The sequence below is a fragment of the Desmodus rotundus genome, chromosome 4 (assembly GCF_022682495.2).
Source record: "Desmodus rotundus isolate HL8 chromosome 4, HLdesRot8A.1, whole genome shotgun sequence".
Classification (NCBI taxonomy): domain Eukaryota; kingdom Metazoa; phylum Chordata; class Mammalia; order Chiroptera; family Phyllostomidae; genus Desmodus; species Desmodus rotundus.
Window position 1 is genome coordinate 181,094,471 of NC_071390.1, and position 5,729 is coordinate 181,100,199.

Below are 5,729 nucleotides of genomic sequence, written 5' to 3' on the forward strand. Positions count from 1 at the left end.
CCTGGAGTCACAGCTCCGCCAAGCAGGAAAGGGACCCGTGGTGAAGCCAGACCTGCCCGGTCGGCCACGGTGGGAGGGACAGTCCCGGTCACGGCCGCGGTGTGGTCCCCGCTGTGGACAGGCCCACGTAAGTGGGTGCGGGAGAGGGCGAGACTCTGCTCGGCAGGAAGGCCGCATTTCCCGAAGGGGTGGGAAAGATCTCCATCGGTGTCCCTCGACCCCAATTCCGAACAGGTCCCAGAGGCCAGCCTGGAAGAGGCGGCTGGGGTTTCAAAGAGTGTGGGATGAGGGAAGCAGGAACCGAGGTGGAGGTGGCGCTGGACCTGGGCTGGCGGGGGTGGGGTGATTCTTATCTGCAAATCACAGCTGAGGAAACAGCAGAGGGGAGAGTCCCATTTCTGTTTGTCCAAGAGACCCGAGGCCTGGAAGGAAGAGAGGGGACTGTCTCTTCTCCAGCTTCATTCCCACCTGTGGTCCACCTAGGACATGTCTCCCTACTGACCCAGCGCAACTCTTCCCAAGGTAGCCTGTGGTGTCCCTGGGGCTGACAGAAGCGGACACGGCCGCTGGCCTGTGGTCACTGCTCTGGGACTGTCCTGCTCCACTGCTGGGCCTCGCCCCACCCCGGGGCCCTTATGTGGAGTGTGCAGCTCAGGGAGGGGGCAGAGCGCTAAGGCAGCCCGAGGATCCATGGCCTCTGTGCACACCAGCCACGGGTGTGGAGACCACAGCGAGAGACACATATCATTTACAGTTAATTCACAGGAAATTACATTCTTGTGCATAAAGGTAGCACTCGATGCTAAAAATTACACAACAAAAATCTTAAAAACGGAGGCATACCATGCTCATGGATGGGAGCACGCAGCAGGGTGAGACTGGGCAACAGGGTTAATACAACCCCCAGCAGGAGGGCTTTGCAGGCACAGAGTGGGGAAAGCGCTCACACACCACACACCCAGCGAAGGACTGGGGCCTTCAAGGTGCAAAAAGGCCTCAAAACTCAACAGTAAAAACAACAAAAACGCCCTAGTAGAAAATGGCCATCCCTGGCTGGTGTGGCTCAGTTGGATGGAGCGTCGTCCTGTAGACAGAAGGAGGAGTCACGGGTTCGATTCACGGTCAGGACACATACCCAGGTTGTGGGTTCGATCCCCCATCAGGGCGCGAGCAACAAGGCAACCAGCCGATGTTTCCCTCTCACATCGATCTCTCTCTGCCTTCCTCTCTCTAAAAAGCAATGAAAACACATCCTTGGTGAGGATTAAAAAAAAGAAAATGGGCGAAAGACGTAAAGAGACCTGCCCCCGAAGGGGACACACAGATGGCACACGGTGACACACGGCTGCCATCGTTGGCCTTCAGGAAAACGCCAGTTTTCACCACTGTAAGGCATGGCCACACGCCTCTCCGAATGTCTGAGACTAAGAAGAGTGACGTCACACGCTGGCGAGGCTGCAGGTGCCTCGGTCACTCACACGTCGCCAAGAAGACTGTAAAATGTGGGAACCAAAATTCTTGAAACTCACGTCATGTGGAAGGTGTATTCCCTTGGGAACAATGACTTCTTGTACTCCCAGTGGGACTGTTCTATTTAAACCTGGACGAGTGTCTGCAACAGAAGCGTGTAAGCTATTCAGACTCGGAGTGCAGGTCGGGCACCATCCAGGAAAGCCGCACCTGAGCCCAGGCCCACGCGCACCCTGAGGTCTGTCAGTGATCACCCCACAAAAACCACCCACGTCGGGTTCTTCCAGTTGTTGCTAAAGGCTTGTTTACGATGCCATTCAACACGCGCAGTCGAGGCTAAATCTGTTTCAGTTTCTTTACCTCCTTTTTACTTAACCAGATGAGGCTCCTGTCAGTGTCCCAAACAAAGGAGCACCCTCAGAGGCTTTTTCAGGTGAGTGTGTCTCCTCTAAACAGTGTTGTTCAAAACGAAGCCACTGAGAGCCGCCCTTTGCCAAGGCTGGTGCAGAGTCACCTCGGTCTTCCCTGAGGACAATGTCGGGGAGGGAACCTCACCCTATACGTGAGGTGCTGGCCGCATCCTGCTTGTGTGGTTTTCACGCACGTTTTATCTGCTCTGGTCAAGAGAGTATCAGTGATGTGGGGACAGGAGCCAGATGTGTCCTCTCCTGCGTGCCCGGAGTCTGCATGTGGCTGTGGCTGAGGATAGCGGCAGGGGAGGGGGGGGTGGCAGGTGACTCTCTGCCTTTTGCCCCCGCGTCCCCCACATGCTGCCCGGCAGGTTCTCTATGGGTGACCCATTCACCCCATGCATGTCCTGGGCCCCAGCCTTCTGGATCCAATCCCAGGAGGCACCCCACGCTCCAGGTGTCCAGGCTGTCCCTCGTGCCTGCTCGTGGCACTTGCCTCCGGGTCACCACTGCTGACAGCCCACACACCCTGACACTGTCCACGGCAGGAAGCTGAGTTGGCAGCTCAGAATCTGGATTCTCAGGCTCCTCAAAGATGACACGTGACTCCTGCCTTCTCCCTACAGAAGCTCAGGCAGTGACTGGTCCACCGAAAGCAGTTTGCTCAGGCGGCAGGCGGCCAAGAAGACGGCTCTTCTCACTGTGGTCTGTTCTTCCCGCCAGAGAGAAGCCCTTGGGGTCGCCCCGCTCTGCCTCCCTCCAGCATAGCTGGGGACAGGCCAGCGCAGGGGCTCACATACACCCCAACTTTGTGGCAACAAGTACCTGGGACCCAGATTGCTGGCCCCACCCCGCGCATCAAGTCCCCAAGTCCCACTCCATCCTTCCTGCTCAGACCTGTTCAGCCTGTGAGCGTGGAAAGAGCTGGTTTGCTCACTTCTGCGAGTGTGTGTGTGTGTGTAGTGTGATGTGGGTATGGGACAAGGACTCTCTGGGATGCGTGTCTGTGAGAGAGCAAGCGAGCAAGTGGGCAGGAGGGATACCAGACATTTTGGGGTCCTGATGGCCCCCATTTGTGTATGTGTGTCTGCTGTGAGTGGGGGTCTGGTGGGCTGTGGCACTACGGGGTGAGATGGGTCTCTCTCTTCTGTGTCGTGTGGGTGAAGTGGTACCCTGAGTCCTCTGTCTGAAGGGGAAAGGGTGCATGCCTACTTCTTCGGTGTGTAATGCATGAACTGTGTTCACTGTGAGTGTGTCTGGTGTGAGACTTGTGTGTGTTAAATCCAACACTGTGAAGGGAGTGAGATTTCTCGCTGTTGCAAGCCAGGGAGGGAGCCTGCCGTCCCCACGTCCCCACATCCCCACGTGTGTGTTCCCCGGACACGCGATGTGGGGCTAGAGGTAGAGAGCGTCTGTCCTGCTGGGGACAGCCACGCCTGCATCTGAGTCCTCCAGCCCGTCCCCAGCGTCGGTGGCACCTGCCCCTGCGGTGCCATGCATTTCAGAAGAGCCTTGATATTAGGAAACTCACCCACCTGCCTTCTGCAGAGAGGATGCTTCTCTTTACTCTGGACCATAAGCAAATCTCCCCCAGGGGGGGACAGCAGGCGGCGTTTTCCTGTCCACCCTGGACGCCTCTCAGACAAACATTCTGAACATGGCTGTGAATGACTTTGCTCTGAGGACCGGGACACGCAGACACAGACACATGAGATATCCGTGGACCGCTGCTTCCCTGTGGGATCTATTTCTTAAAGAATATTTCAAGGTGGGTAGCCATTTTTGGTGGACGATGGATCGTCCGGCATAGTGCCCTGACGTAGGCAGTAAGTATTGTGTGTGTGACTGAGCGTCTACTTTACTTGTGTGAAGTGCGAGGACGTCTAACTGTGTCCTCCATGTGGTTGAAATTAGTATCTCATTTTTCTGTCTAGTGAGTGGCATGAGATTCTGCATACGGCACGAGACAGTTAACGGGCTTTTCTGGTAGATACTGGAAATGCGTGTCGACGTCTGTGGATACCGGGTGAGGCATCCACTTGCACACACGTGCGGTGAGTTGAAGATGGAAGGCTCTGTAGGTGGGTGAAATGGGCACCTCACTTTTGGTGTGTGTGGTGAGAGTGGGCATGTAACCCTTCAGTGCTGTGTTTGAGATAAATGTCTGTTCTCCATGTGGTGTGAGGTCATTGTGTATGTGTATGCGTGTGTGTTTATGGTATGAATTACTTACCTGATTTTACATTTTTCCCGTGAGGAAAAATGTGCAGCACTTTCATTTTTATTAGTTCTAAGAATTTTGTAGTTTCTTTGTAATAAGGGCTTTACTGAGGTAGAATCCTCACATCACACAATTCATCCATAAATGTGTACAAGTCAACAGATTTCAGTGGATTTACAAATGTATCAACCGCAACGACGATCAATTCCAAAACATTTCATCCCCCAAAAAGAATCCTTGTGCCTGTTACGGGTAACTGCCCGTTCCCCCAGCTTTCCAGCTCCCGGCAGTCACCCGTCTGCTCGCGGTCTCTTTGGTGTCGGGACTGTGGTCATTGCATACAAACAGAATCATAGTACATGGTCTTTTGTCATGGTTTTCTTTCCCGAGCCTAATGTTTTCAAGGTTCATCTATGTTTACTGTGTATTAGTACTTCCTTAATTTTTTTCCAAATAATACCACTTTATGGATATACCACATTTTATTTACCCGTTCAACAGGTGACCTATGCGCTGTTTCCACCTTAGAGCTACTACGGGTGTTGCTACTGTGAGCGCTGTGTCCTGATTTTGGGGTGGACGTACGTCTCTTCACGTACCAGCATCACACTGTCTTGATCACTATGGCTTTGTAGTAATTTCTAAGTCAGGAAATACAAGTCCTGCAACTTTGTTCTTCAAGATTTTCTTGGTTATTTTGGGTTCCTTGAATTTCCACACGAATTTTAGGATCAGCGGTTTCTTCAGAGAAACCAACTGGGCTTTAATATGGTTTATGTTGAATTGGCAGATCAAATTGGGGAATATTAATATCTTAACAATATTGTCCGCAACCCATGGAGACGGATATCGGTCCGTCTATTGAAGTCTTCTTTAATTTCATTCTGCACTGCTGGTAGTGTTCAGGCCCTGAGCGTTGCATTCTTCCCTTACAGATATTCGCAGGGCTGGCTGCCTCTGCGCCCCTTCGGTTCACATCCGCCCTACTGCACCCCACTGCCTCCCCACCCAGCTGTTTCCCTCTGTTATTGTCCCCTGCACAGTGTGACCCTCACCAGGGCGTAGATGTCAGAGTCACTGATTACAGCTCCAGAGCGGGGCCTGCACAAAGGCGGGCACAAGGACCACAGCACCCCGGACTAGTGCGCGGAGGGCGCTCGGTGCTAGTTCTCAGGAATTCGAGAAAAACACCGCCTCCGCCAGAGGAAATCCTGATCCAGGAGCAGCAGAGAAACGCACTAGCCGCCTGCAGAGTGCGGGGTCTCGCAGGCTAAGGTAGTGTGGCTGGTGGAACGCCCGCCTCCAACAGGCCCCGCCTCCACCAGGCCCCGCCTCAGCTTTGCCCCGCCCCTATCAGGCCCCGCCTCCGGCCTAACTCCGACGACCTATCCCTGGTCACATTCGCTCGGCCAAGTTCCTCCACAGAACTGCTCCCTCCGACCCCGCCTATAGCACCCTCTGCTCTCCGGAAGCCTTTGAGCCCTGGCTGAACGCGCTTGCGCCCTATGACCACGCCCCGGACCCGCCCCCGCTAGGACCCGCCCCCGCCCGGCTGCAGGGTGGGAGCCCAGCCACGCGGTGCGCATGCTCCAAGCGCGGCGCCCCCGACTCGGCGCTCGGCTGCGTTC

General features: G+C 54.7%; 1 long non-coding RNA gene across 3 annotated transcripts; it reads left to right on the plus strand.

Moving 5' to 3' along the window:
- Position 1: 1 nt before the first annotated feature.
- LOC123477992 (uncharacterized) lies at positions 2 to 4,724 on the plus strand. Of its 3 annotated transcripts, none has more exons than XR_006653086.2 (4): positions 2 to 127; positions 1,239 to 1,903; positions 2,507 to 3,934; positions 4,603 to 4,724. It is a non-coding gene; the product is annotated as an uncharacterized lncRNA (long non-coding RNA). The 3 variants fall into 3 exon arrangements; XR_006653085.2 differs by having other exon boundaries at positions 2,507 to 3,648; positions 3,815 to 4,610; XR_006653084.2 differs by having other exon boundaries at positions 2,507 to 4,610.
- Positions 4,725 to 5,729: the final 1,005 nt, after the last annotated feature.